At 37.9% G+C, this 13,535-nt stretch overlaps 1 protein-coding gene across 4 annotated transcripts in view; it reads left to right on the forward strand.

The window, feature by feature from the left end:
• Positions 1-13,535, forward strand: part of IMMP2L (inner mitochondrial membrane peptidase subunit 2) — a 923,127-nt gene that overhangs the window by 875,458 nt on the left and 34,134 nt on the right. The window lies entirely within an intron of this gene.

The following is a 13,535-nucleotide window of genomic DNA, read 5'->3' on the forward strand; positions in this document are numbered from 1 at the left end:
AGAAAGAAAACAAGCAAACAATGAGATATCAGTCAGTAACATCATCCATCCACCTTGGATTATTGTGAATAGTGTGAGCTGTTAACTATCCAAATTATATTCAAGTATTTCATCACCTGCTTAATCAAGCTGCAAAAGAAGGAGTTAGACCACTTCAACTCCAGTGATTTGATTATGTGGTAAAGAGACTGGTGCATAAACATCAATCCTGGGAAATTAATTCATGAAAATTAGCTGAAGACACCCCCAGAGGCCTGTTTTGTATCTATTTTTGCATAAAATGTTGAACTGACTACTTACTGAATGTGTCTTGGGGGGACTAGAATGATTATGCATGATTCTGTAACTATCTAGAGAGAAGCATGAAGAGGCTATGAAGTGACCTGAAAATGCATTCTGATTAAAGCTAAGTCTTGAACAGGAAAATTTCTTTGAAATGATTAAAGTTAAAATTGTTGGTAATGAAGAAAACACTTGTCCTAGAATGAGGCCTTTGACAGAGAGAATCTCATTTCGAATCTTTTCTAAACCATAGGGTTTTGCTTTTAAGTTGCAAAATACAATTGCATTGTATCAACCTATCGTATTATCTCACCTTTAAAAATAATGAAAGATTCAGAGAATGTTCTAGATAAAAATCTGGCAGAGGATATCATGAGTGAAGATCTGCCCTTAGCAGAGTGAAGTCAGCAGCATCCTTTAGAGCTAACTTAAATGAATCTGCTCAGTGGAGCCTTTCCAAGGCTTGGCCACAACCTCTACTCTCAGGGTTCTTGGCTCTTTTATATGTCTAACATGCCAGGCTGTAGTCCAAAACTTTGTTTAAACATCTGTCTTTCCCACCAGATCATGAGGTGGGGTCGTGTTTATTCCCTTCTGTATATTTCCAGCATCTAGTAGGGTGCCAATCCCACCTAGGATTGAGCCTGTATCTCTGAATACATTTATTCTTGTTGGTAAATATTCACCTTTGCTTATATTTAAAGATGTTAATATCGTATCTGAAACCTTAGGAAACACTTACTACAGAATTCAGACTTTTCAGTCATTGGAAAGGCCATATCAGTATCTATAAACAGCATTTTGAAACTATGTGTATACCATATGTAACATCATACCCTTAGCAGAGACTGGGGCGGCTTATGCAGTCTGGCTGGAAAACCATCCAGGGAGGCTATAATTTCTCAACTTCTTCAATAAAATGTTACATAGGCCTTGTCCAGTGGTGTCTTAGAGTGCATTTCAGTCAGTGCTTACATAGAATGGAAGCATTCTGTGTACATGCCTTTGTTATTAGGATTTGTGTTTATCTGTTCTGTATGCTGTATAGATAAACGTCTCGGGAATGTGTAAGTGGATAATAGGCTAATACTGTTCTCTGCATGAACCTAGTTCTCCTGTATCCAAAAATGTTGGTGAAAAAATTCACATATGGATATATTAATCCATGTTTAAAATTAAAGTATGTAGCATCATGTATATGCTTTAGTAGTTTTTAAAATTATTAACAATAATTTTTAACAGTGCCATTGTTCATTTTTCTGTGTGACATCTGGTTTTGCCTGCCCGTATTTCTAATTCTGTTTGATTTACTTAAACTATGAATCTGTTTGCCAGTATCCACAAGAAATCTCAGTGTATGCTATTTATTAAAGGAATCATTTTGGTGTTCTCACTTTTTCCAGTCTCTTAAATTGCTTTTAAAGTTGTGCCTTTACTATTGTTGTTATTGTTGATGTGTAATGTTGACATGAGCAGAAACTGGTGAGCAGCGAGGTGGGATGAGGAAAGCAGCGTCTCTGTCCTGTCGAGACATCCCTCTCCGCTTGTTGCATCATGTTGAATGCATGACATCACAGGAGAAGCTGCAAGTGAAGTCCTGTGCTTCTTAGTGATCTTGTTCTCTCAGTTACACTCACAGCTCTAGTCTCAGCAGTGATTAGAAGGGCAACATCCCCCTGCATGGTACCCAAATCCAGAAAGAATTGGAGCATGTTTTCCATGCAGTAGCAGGAAGTATTCACCAGCTAACACTAGGGAATTCCATACTCTACCTTTTAAAAATTCTTTTAAGACCGTCTCACAGTTCTTTGTAAGAATAGATTGCTGTCAATCCATTGTGGCATTTCGCCAGTGATTATGGAAGCCCTTGTGTTAGTATTGTTTTCTAAGGAATTATGAATGTTTTTATGGAGGTAAGGAAAGGAATTTCCTTGATGCCCAGATAATAAAATATAGCATTTCCAAACAAGATTTCCTCCTTCATTCACTCATTCAGTAAATGCTTATTGCTGACAGGTAGTTCCCAATCTTGTTCAAAATACCGTGCTAATTTATAATATAGAAAAGGTGAGGTAGAACCTCTGCCTGTCCTTTAGAAACATAATAGGGTATAGAGTATAGATAAGGGGTGGTGAACAATGGCCCTCAGGCCAAATACAGCTCGCTGCCTGTTTTTGTAAATCAAGTTTCATTGGAACAAATCTTATATTCGCTTGCATATTGTCCATGTCTGTTTTGTGCTGCAAGTATAGAGTTGAGTAGTTGCAACTGTAAGCCTAAACTATTTACTGTCTGACCCCTTAGAAAATATGTTTGCTGACCCTTGCTATAGAGATAGAAACATAAATTATTACATAACATCATAGAAGCAGCAGCACCTTACAGTGGGAGCAGCATGAATTTTGAACCATGCCTATTTCAAATCCTGCTTCTATCATGTAGTAGCCTTACAGCCTTTAGCATGTTACTTAGTACTTCTGAAATTTTTTTCTTTTTTTGCAAAATGCAAACAGTAATATCTATACTGCAGATTTAACTTTAGCACTAAGAGAGGTTATATATATGTAAGGCCTTCAGAGTGTAACAATAGTCAATAAATGTTCACTTGTCAAAATAATGGGATGACACATAAGTAGGATGACTATATACTCTTGAGCCACTTTGGTTTATACCTGTTGTCCCAGTTTAATTATTAATAACCTCCTTCACTCTTAAGTGTCCTAATTTGGGTAATAAATTGCATGGTTACACTATGCTTAGGGAATTTCTTAAAGTTTCATTTGTGATTATCTTGTTTTGATGATGTGCCAAATTTATTTTAAAACTGTAAGTTTTATTTAAAACTTATTTTAAAACTGTAAGTACTATGATAAAGTAAATTGCTTTGTATTAGTCATTGCTGAACTAACTACACAAATGTTTTGATTCCTATATTATTAAATTTTGTTCCTTTAAGCAAGAAACGTTTATTAACCCAAAATAATGTTTTCCAAATTTCATTAAGGAGACTGAGAAATAACTAAACCAGTAAGAAGAAAATAGGTTTTCTAATGTGACAGCCTTGTAGATAAGAGGCCTAGGAGGAGTGGGTCCTGCCTATGATGAAATAAGCATGCATTTGGGGAGAGAAAATTATGGGAGAACTGAGCCTGTTTTTTGAGCCTGATAAAGGATGTAGCCACTACTGTGCTCATTTTGTTCATTTGAATTCAGTTGGGGAGTGAACCATTGGTTTCCCCTTGAAACAAGGACCTGGTTATGGTCCCAAAGGGGTCACCACTTTTGGTGACACCTCACTAACCTTATACTTACCACTAGCCTTATACATTCTAAGTTAAATATATTTTTCATAAAATAGGACAACTCTTTTCTTCTTGACCTTCCACCTTTGGATCCAGAAATCCCGTGTAATTCTCTGGATCCAAAGGTGGAAAAGTCAAGAAGAGAAGAGTTGTGCTATTTTATAAAAAATATATTTAACATAATATATTGATCTAGATATTGGGAATAACTGGATGTTGGGGAGACCCTATACTAGGCCTTGATTCCTTGGTCAGGAGCAAACAGATATGAATTGGAGTGGCTGGGAGGAACTCCGTGGAAAAATCAAGACTGAATTGGGTCTTGCAGGAGAGATCCAGGGGTCTAAGGAAGACGATTACAAACTGGAGGGACAACAATAAAGGCAGATAGATATGGTAAGTCCTGTTGCAGGTGCTCTGGAGAGGCCCTGAGAGTAGATTTCTTATACTGAAAAATCATGAAGATGAGTTTGAATGGATGTGACTGTGAAGGACCTTTGATGTGAAATTGGAGAGCTGACATTTCTTTAAGCATTGAGAAATTAGTACTTATTTTAGAACAATATTCTTCAAATTTGGGATATTTCAGTTTGTTTGAACTTTCAAGCATAATTATAGGTAATTTAATATTGTAGAATAAATATCATCTGACTGCTGCTTTGTTGATGTGGAAATTTCTCTCTCTTCTTATGCTGCTAAGTAAATGCATCAAAAGATTTTATTTGCTAGATGTGCAGATTGTTTTTCCTGCTTACAAAATATTTTGGTCAAATGGACTTAAAAGTATGGTGCTTCATCTCATTCCTCACACCTCACATTGATGATCTTCTGATCTTGGCTCTAGTTCTGACATGGTTTGGCTGCGTCCCCACCCAAATCATATCTTGAATTGTAGTTCCCATAATCCCCATATGTCATGGGAGGGACCTGGTGGGAGGTAATTGAATTATGCGGGCAGTTTCCCTTGTGCTTTTCTCATGATAGTAAGTGGGTTCTCATGAGATCTGGTGTTTGTATAAGGGACTTTTTCCTTCTTGCTTGACACTTCTCCCCACTGCCACCATGTGAAGAAGGACATGCTTGCTTCCTCTTTCGCCATGATTGTAAGTTTCCTGAGGTCTTCCCAGCCATGCTGAACTGTGAGTCAATTAACCTCTATTCTTTATAAATTACCCAGTGCCAGGTATGTCTTTATTAGTGGCATGAGAATGGACTAGTACAGTAAATCGGTACTGGGAATGGGGTGCTGCTGTAAAGATACCCCTAAATGTGGAAGAGACTTTGGAACTGGGTAACAGGCAGAGGTTGGAACAGTTTGGAGGGCTCAGAAGACAGAAAAACATGAGAAAGTTTGGAAATTCCTGGAGATGTGGGTAGCTCAGAAGACAGGAAGATGGGGAAAGTTTAGAACTTCCTAGAGATTTGTTTAATAGCTTTGACCAAAATACTGATAGTGATATAGACAATAAAGTCTAGGCTGAGGTGGTCTCAGATGGAGATGAAGAACTTGTTGGAAACTGGCAAAGGCAACTTTTGTTATGCTTTAGTAAAGAGACTGGTGGCATTTTGCCCCTGCCCTAGAGATCTGTGGAACTTTAAACTTGAGAGAGATGATTTAGGGTATATGCCAGAATAAATTTCTAAGTAGCAAGAGATGACAGAGTATAAAAGTTTAGAAAATTTGCAGCCTGATGATGCAGTAGAAAAGAAAAACTCTTTTTCTTGGGAGAAATTCAACCTAACTGCAGAAATCTGCATAAGTAGTGAGCAGCCCAGTGTTAGTTGCCAAGACAATGAGGAAAATGTCTCTGGGGCATGTCAGAGACCTTCATGGCAGCCCCTCCCATCAAAGGCCTGGAGGCCTTGGAGGAAAAAATGGTTTTGTGGTCTGGGTCTAGCTCCCCCCCTGCTTTGTGTAGCCTTGGGACATGGTGTCCTGAGTCCCAGCTGCTTTGGCTCTAGCCATGGCTAAAATGGGCCAAAGTACAACTCAAGCCATTGCTTCAGAGGGTGCAAGCCCCAAGCCTTGGCAGCTTCCATGTGGTGTTGGGCCTGCAGATACATGGAAGTCAAGAATTGAGTCTCCTTCTAGACTTCAGAGGACATATGGAAATGCCTGGATGTCTAGGCAGAAGTCTGCTGCAGGGAGGGAGCTCTCATAGAGAACCTCTGCTAGCGTAGTGTGGAAAGGAAATGTGGGGTTGGAGCCCCCACACAGAGTCCCCACTGGGGCACACCTATTGGAGCTGTGAGAAGAGGGCCACCGTCCTCCAGACCCCAAAATGGTAGATCCACTGACAGCTTACCATGCACCAGGAAAAGCTACAGACACTCCACACCACCCTGTGAAAACAGCCAGGCAGGGAAGTGTACCCTGCAAAACCACAGGAACAGAGTTGCTTTAGGCTGTGGGAGCTCAATCAGCATGACCTGGATATCAGATGTGGAGTCAAAGGAGAATTGTTTTGGAACTTTAAGATGTAATGACTACTCTATTAGATTTTGGACTTTCATGGGGCCTATAGTCCCTTTGTTTTGACCAATTTCCCACATTGGAATGGGTTTATTTTTCCAATTCCTGTACCCCCATTGTATCTAGGAAGTAACTAACTTGATTATGATTTTACAGGCTCGCAGGTGGAAGGGATGCCTTGTCTTGGATGTGACTTTGTACTTAGACTTTCAGGTTAATAATAGAATGAGTTAAGACTTTGGGTGACTGTTGGAAAGGCATGATTGTGTTTTGAAATGAGAGGACATGAGATTTGGGGGCGGGCAGGGTGAAATGATATGGTTTGGCCACTTAAATATCCTTTTGAATTGTAGTTCCCATAATCCCCATGTGTCACTGGAGGGACCTGGTAGGAGGTAATTAAATCAATGGTTCAATTACCCTCATGAGGTTGTTGTGACAGTGAGTGAGTCTCATGAGATCTGATGGTTTTATAAGGGGCTTTTCCCCCTTTTGCTCAGCTCTTCTGCTTGCTGCCATGTGAAGAAGGACATGTTTGCTTCCCCTTCTGCTGTGATTGTTAGTTTCCTCAAAGTAAATGTTAGTCAGTTAAATGTCTTTCCTTTATAAATTACCCAGTCTTGGGTCTGTCTTTATTAGTTATTACCAGCATAAGAATGGACTAATACAAGTTCTGAACATCTTTTTTTTTTTTCAGCTTCTAAACAGAAATGTATTGGTCACAGTTCTGGAGGTTAGGAAGTCCAAGATTAAGGGGCTAGCAAATTCATTGTCTGTTGAGGGAAGTGGAAGTGCCTCACATGGTGGAAGTGCCTGAACATCTTTTTAAAAATGTGTTTCCTCACACTAATAGTTTTCTTCTTCCTTATTTTCTTTCCTGTGTTTCTTCTTCTGTCCCAACTAAGGCTCTTTTGCTTTTGCTTGTCCTTATCTTGTCCTTGCAAGCCTTTCCCTCAAGAGAGGGTGAAACTACCTGAAGCCAAGAAACGAAAGAATGTTCTCTAGACTATAGGTTTGTGGAAAGGGAGGGGAAGGAACAAGAGCCACACAGCTGTCCCCCTGGCATCTGAAGGAAAGGCTGGGCTCATGAAAACTGTGTCTCTCAGATGCCAAAATAACTTCTCAGTGGAGCCAATTCAATCAAAGAGAGGCAATTCAGTGCAAATTTAGTCCATGTGGTTCGTTGGCATTGTGTGGGCAAAACAAACTAGTTGACTGACATCCTTGATCACTTTCTAGCTGGTAATTTTGGTGTTTCCTAAAGCAGAGATTGCTAAAGTAGGAAGCAGGAGTATTTAAGTAGTGCATACAGTGATCCATGGGAAGCAAGAAAAAAAATATTAGAACTTCTATTTGTATCTAAAATAAGAATCTGAGCCATATTAACATTTGATTTTATGGATTGTTAATAGTACATATGAACTTTTAACATAAATAATAGGGATGAAGCCTCAAATTTTTTGTGATGCATAATCACAGCAGTTTGGTGACTTCTATTCTAGATTATGAATTTCCAATCTGTGGGCTCACTGTCCTCCCACTCTACCTTAGGGGCAACAATTATTATAAGAGTTCTATTAAGACATGTAGGTGGACTTATATTCACATTCAGTAGATATTAAAAATGTAATGATCTGCTCAAGGTTTGCAGAGTTCATTTAATATGCTTTTGCTGTTATGTTTTGAAATGTGCTGTAAAAGTCACTGTCTTATACCTGAAAAATATGACTCCATTGAAGGAGACACAATTATACATGGGACACAAATAAGTGAGAGGGGAGAATCAAGTTACAAACAGATGTTAAGTTGGTTGTTCAAAGTATTTAACCTATTGGAAGAATTATATATACTTAAGCATCTGTCTCTTTTTCTTTAATAACAAAAATAGTTTTGTTTTTCTCTCAATATGTTCCTTTTTTCCCTTATTTTGAGTGTTAGGACATTTCGTGGACCTGACTCCTAGCACAGTGTTTTTTTAATTCATGTATTAGCTTGCTAGAGCTCTTAAAACAAAATACCACAAACTGTGTGGCTTAAACAGCAGAAATTTATTTTCTGACAATTCTGAAACTAGAAGTCCAAGATAAAGGGTTCAATATGTTTGGCTTCTTCTACAGTCCCCCTCCTTGGCTGCAGATGGCCACCTTCTTGCTGTGTTCTCACATGACCTTCTCTGTCTGCACATGTGCATCTGGCATTTCTCTGTGTGTCATCATCTCCTCTTCTCATAAGTTCACTAATCAGGTTGCATACAGCCTCCTTTTAACTTAATCATCCCTTTAAAGTTTCTATATCCAAATACAGTCACATCCCGAGATATTAGGAGTTAGGACTTCAACATAAAACTTGAGGGAACACAATTTAGCACATAACAATGTGTAGTTACTTAAGATGAGTCCATTTTTTTCAGGAAAGAATGTGGGACCTAGCAGTATTGAGAAGCATTATGATTAGGGCAACTATATTCTGACTTGTCAAGGACAGTCCTGATTTATTTTTATTGTCCTGACTTAATTAAAATAGCACCCCCTTGGACTGCCAGAAGTGTTTCATTTGAATGATAAATCATATATTGATCCTGATAGAGCCAGAGTTTATATATTTGAGCCTCAGCTCAAAAAATACATTGCTGTGCCTAGACTACCTCGGCTATGAAATAGAGACAGTGATAGTACTTACACCATGGGTTACTGTGAGAATTAAATAAGTCAGTAGTGTAAGTTATTCAGAACACTGTCCTGCATGGAGTAAGCACTGAGTGTAACCCTGAGTAAACAAAGAGGAAGAGGATTGTATTTATTAGGTGTAATGGTGAATTTTATGTGTCAGCTTGGCCGAGCCAGTGTGCCCAAATCTTTGGTCAAACATTATTCTGGATATTTCTGTGAGGGTGCTCTTTTGAAGGAGATTTAAATTTAAATTGATAGACTTTGAGTAAAGCGGGTTACTCTCTGTAATGTGGGTAAGCCTCTTCCAATCAGTTGAAGGTCTCAGTAGAACAACAGGATGACTTCCCCTGAGCAAGAAGGAACATACCAGTAGATCATCTTCAGACCTCACCTGCAGCATTGACTCTTCCTGGTTCACAAGCAGTCTGCCTTACACTCAAACTGCAACTCTTTCCTGGGTCTCCAGTCTGCTGGTATGTCCAGTCTGCTGGTATGTCCAAGATTTTGGACTTGCCAAGCTTCCATAATCACATGTGCCAATCCCTTAAAAATAAATCTCTTTCTATACATATACACATCCTGTTGGTTCAGTTTCTCTGGTGAACCTAACTAATACAGCAAGTAGGGAAGCCAATACTGTACCTGAAGGATAACTTTTAATTTTCACAAAGTTCATATATTTCTGGATTTTTATCTCCTTCTATATTCACTATACTCTTTGCCTTCCTGTAGACATATCCGTTTTTAAAAATGAAGATCTATGACAAGGCACTATGGAGGATAAATGGGCACACACTCTCTCTCATAGGAATGCAAAAGAAACCCTGAATTTTGCATTCCCATACCATGTTTGAAGCAGTATTGATGTTATCTGATGGAATCTCATCATCATTCATCATTGTGAAGATGAATTATTTTAGGAAGCAAGAGTAGTAGCTTTAATAAATGTTTAAAATAAAAGAATTATAAGATTGGTTTTGGTAAAATGAGTGTTAATAAAAAAACAGAACTGATTTACTATGCCCAAAACTGAGTCTAAAACTAAGCAAGCAAGCAGATATATTGGCAAGAGTTCAGCCAAGTTAGAAGTCTGGCAAATCACCCTTATGAAAAAAGTTAAACATCTTGAAAAGCAAATAAAGGCTTGAGGTACATCTAAGTAGCAGCTATAAAATTTTTAAAAGGGTTATCATAGAAGAGATGGAGACCAGATATTTTCCAACTCAACTGAGCTCAAATAAGAAAAAAATGGATAAAAACTGCAACATGACAGATCATTTCGGTCTAGGGAAATATTTCCTGGCAGTTAACATGGTTGAAATGGTTACTTAGGATGCTCTGGAATACTTTCAAGGGATTCTTTAAAATTGGTTAAGTTTACCTTTTTGGGACGTGAAACAAAGTGGAAACAGTAGATTTAGGTTCTCCAGTTGAGTAATCAGCAGAATTACTGGGGTTAGGCGGGTTGAGACGACTTAAAACAAAAAAGCAAACAAACAAAAAACCCCACAGACTTCATTTCTATGAAGTAATAGAGAGAGTTTCCAGGATATATTGTGGAGAATAAAAGCATGGTGCAAAAGAATATAGCATGCTACTTTGGTATAAGTCTAAAAGGGAAAAAGGAACATGTATGTATGCTTACTTGCTTTTTTTCTCTTCAAAAAGAAACACAGAAAGAACAAACCAGAAACTAATACAATTAGTTACCTGTTGGTCATCGGGCGGGAAATCAGAATCAGATTTCTCTTTGTATATATTTTTTTAAATTTTTCTATTATTGATTTAATAAATTCCCATAAGTTTAGCTCCTTAACAACATAAATTTACTGTCTTACAGTTCTGGAGATCATAATTCCAATATTGGTCCCACTGGGCTAAAGTTAAGGTGTTAACAAAGCTGCATTCTTTATGAAAGTTCCAGAGGAAAGTTCATCTCCTTCCTTTTTCTAGCATCAAAAGGCAACCTGCGTTCCTTGGCTGATGGTCCTTTTCTCCATTGTCAAAACCAGCAGCACAGCATTTTCAAATCTCTTTGAATCTGACCTTTCTGTCTCCTCCTTTCACTTTGTAAGACTCTTCTGATTACATTCAGGTCCATAAAATAGTAGAGAATATTCTTGTTATCTTAAGGTCAACTGGTTAGCAGTCTTAATTCTTCTTTATTCTGTAACATAGTCATAGCTTCTGGCAATTAAGATATGATCATCTTTGCCAGGACGGTGGGTGGGGGAGGCATCATTCTGCCTACCACATCTTTTAAAAATAATCTTAACTTTTGAATGAGGTAAATTTTTATATGTTCAAAAATAAAATGGAATCAAAAATGTATAATAAAAGCAAACTCTAAAATTGAACATAAATAGAAACAACTAAGCCTAACTCTATATCAAATGGTAACATAACTATACTGGGGAGAAAAAAAGAATTTATTCCAATAAATTTTGAACACAGGACTACCAGTACATCCTTAAAATAAGATGTATTTTAAGGACTAAAATAATGACACAGAAATCTTAATTTGTACTGGGCAAATGTGTTGTTGGCAATGGTTTTAATGTAGTCACCTCAAAACTATTTTGAATATATTTTAGGAAAGTGTAAATGAGCTAATGTGTTAATGTTGTGGGGAGCCAGGGTAATCATTGTGGAAGAAAGAAGATAAAATACAGAACGCAGGAGGTGCGGGAGAAGTTTGTGGTATTGGATTTTTTTATGTATATTCCCGGAAGTGGCATAGAATATTGACATCCCAGGAGCATTGAGCACACCTAGTACCAAATCCTGGTTTCCAAATAGCATTTTTTGCTAAAAGAAACTAAGGCATTTTAAAGAAATGTCATATCTCAGGTGGATAGGTATAAAGTATAAGATAAGTCTATAACAACGAATAGAGCCAAAAAGTAAAGTAATGCTTAAAGACTGTTGGAGACGTGTCCAAAGGACACAGAGCTCCCACTGGCCAAACTTGAGACATTGGAGCATCAAACAGATAAATTAAAAAGTAGCAACAGATTTTGACTTAAAAAAGAAATTCTTGATATTACAATAGAGGCTGTTGGGGTTGACAGGGAAAGCAGTTTTGTGTCTGTTTGTTTGTTCCAATAAAACTTTATTTACAAACACTGAAATTTGAATTTTATGTAATTTCGTGTGTTGTGATACGTTCTTTTTTTTTATTGTAGTTTAGGTTCTGGGTTACATGTGCAGATCATGCAGGATTGTTGCATAGGTACATACATGGCAAGGTGGTTATCTGCCTCCATACCCCTGACACCTGTATCTGGAACTTCTCCCTATGTTATCCCTCCCTAACCTCCCCAAAACCACTGTCCCTCCCCATCCCCCCAACAGACCCCAGTGTGTGATGCTCCCCTCCCTGTGTCCATGTGTTCTCATCATTCAACATCCACCTATGAGTGAGAACATGTGGTGTTTGATTTCCTGTTCTGTCAGTTTGCTGAGGTTTTCAGATTCATCCATGTCCCTACAAAGGACACAAACTCATCATTTTTTATGCCTCCATAGTATTTCATGGTGTATATGTGCCACATTTTCCTTGTCCAGTCTATCATCAATGGACATTTCGGTTGGTTCCAGGTCTTTGCTATTGTAAACAGTGCCACAATGAATATACTTATGCATGTGTCTTTATAACAGAATGATTTATAGTTCTTTGGGCATATACCCAGAAATGAGATTATTGGGTCAAATCAAATTTCTATTTCTAGGTCCTTGAGAAAGCGCCATACTGTCTTCCACAATGGTTGAACTAATTTACACTCCCACCAACTGTGTAAAAGTGTTCCTATTTCTCCACATCCTTTCCAGCATCTGTTGTCTCCAGATTTTTTAATGATCGCCATTCTAACTGGCATGAGATGGTATCCCAATGTGGTTTTGATTTGCATTTCTCTAATGACCAGTGATTATGAGCATTTTTTTGTATGTTTGTGGCCTCATATGTGTCTTCTTTTGAAAAATGTCTGTTCATATCCTTCACCCACTTTTGAATGGGTTTATTTGGTTTTTTCTTCTTGTAAATTTGTTTTAGTTCTTTATAGATTCTGGTTATTAGCCCTTGTCAGATGAGTGGATTGCAAAAATTTTTTCTCATTCTGTTGGTTGCTAGTTCATTCTAATGAGTGTTTCTTTTGCCGTACAAAAGCTCTGGAGCTTAATTAGGTACCATTTGTCTATTTTGGTTTTTGTTGCCAATGCTTTTGGTGTTTTAGTCATGAAGTTCTTTCCTATGCCTATGTCCTGAATGGTTTTGCCTAGGTTTTATTCTAGGGTTTTTATGATGTTTAGTCTTATGTTTAAGTCTTTAATCCATCTGGAGTTAATTTTATTTTAAGGTGTGAGGAACGGGTCCAGTTTCTGCTTTCTGCACATGGCTAGCCTGTTTCCCCAACATCATTTATTAAACAGGGATTCTGTTCCCCATTGCTTGTTTTTGTCAGGTTTGTCAAAGATCAGATGGTTGTAGATGTATGATATTGCCTCCAAGGTCTCTGTTCTGTTCCATTGGTCTATATCTCTGTTTTGGTAGCATTACCATGCTGTTTTGGTTACTGTAACCTTGTAGTAGAGTTTGAAGTCAGGTAGCATGATGCCTCCAGCTTTGTTCTTTTTGCTTAGGATTGTCTTGGCTATACATGTTCTCTTTTGGTTCCGTAAGAAGTTTAAGATTTTTTTTTTTCTGTTCTGTGAAGAAGGTCACTTGTAGCTTGATGAGGAGAGCATTGAATCTATAAATTACTTTGGGCAGTATGGCCATTTTTACAGTATTGATTCTTCCTAACCACG

This window comes from Saimiri boliviensis, chromosome 10, assembly GCF_048565385.1.
Source record: "Saimiri boliviensis isolate mSaiBol1 chromosome 10, mSaiBol1.pri, whole genome shotgun sequence".
Classification (NCBI taxonomy): Eukaryota; Metazoa; Chordata; class Mammalia; order Primates; family Cebidae; genus Saimiri; species Saimiri boliviensis.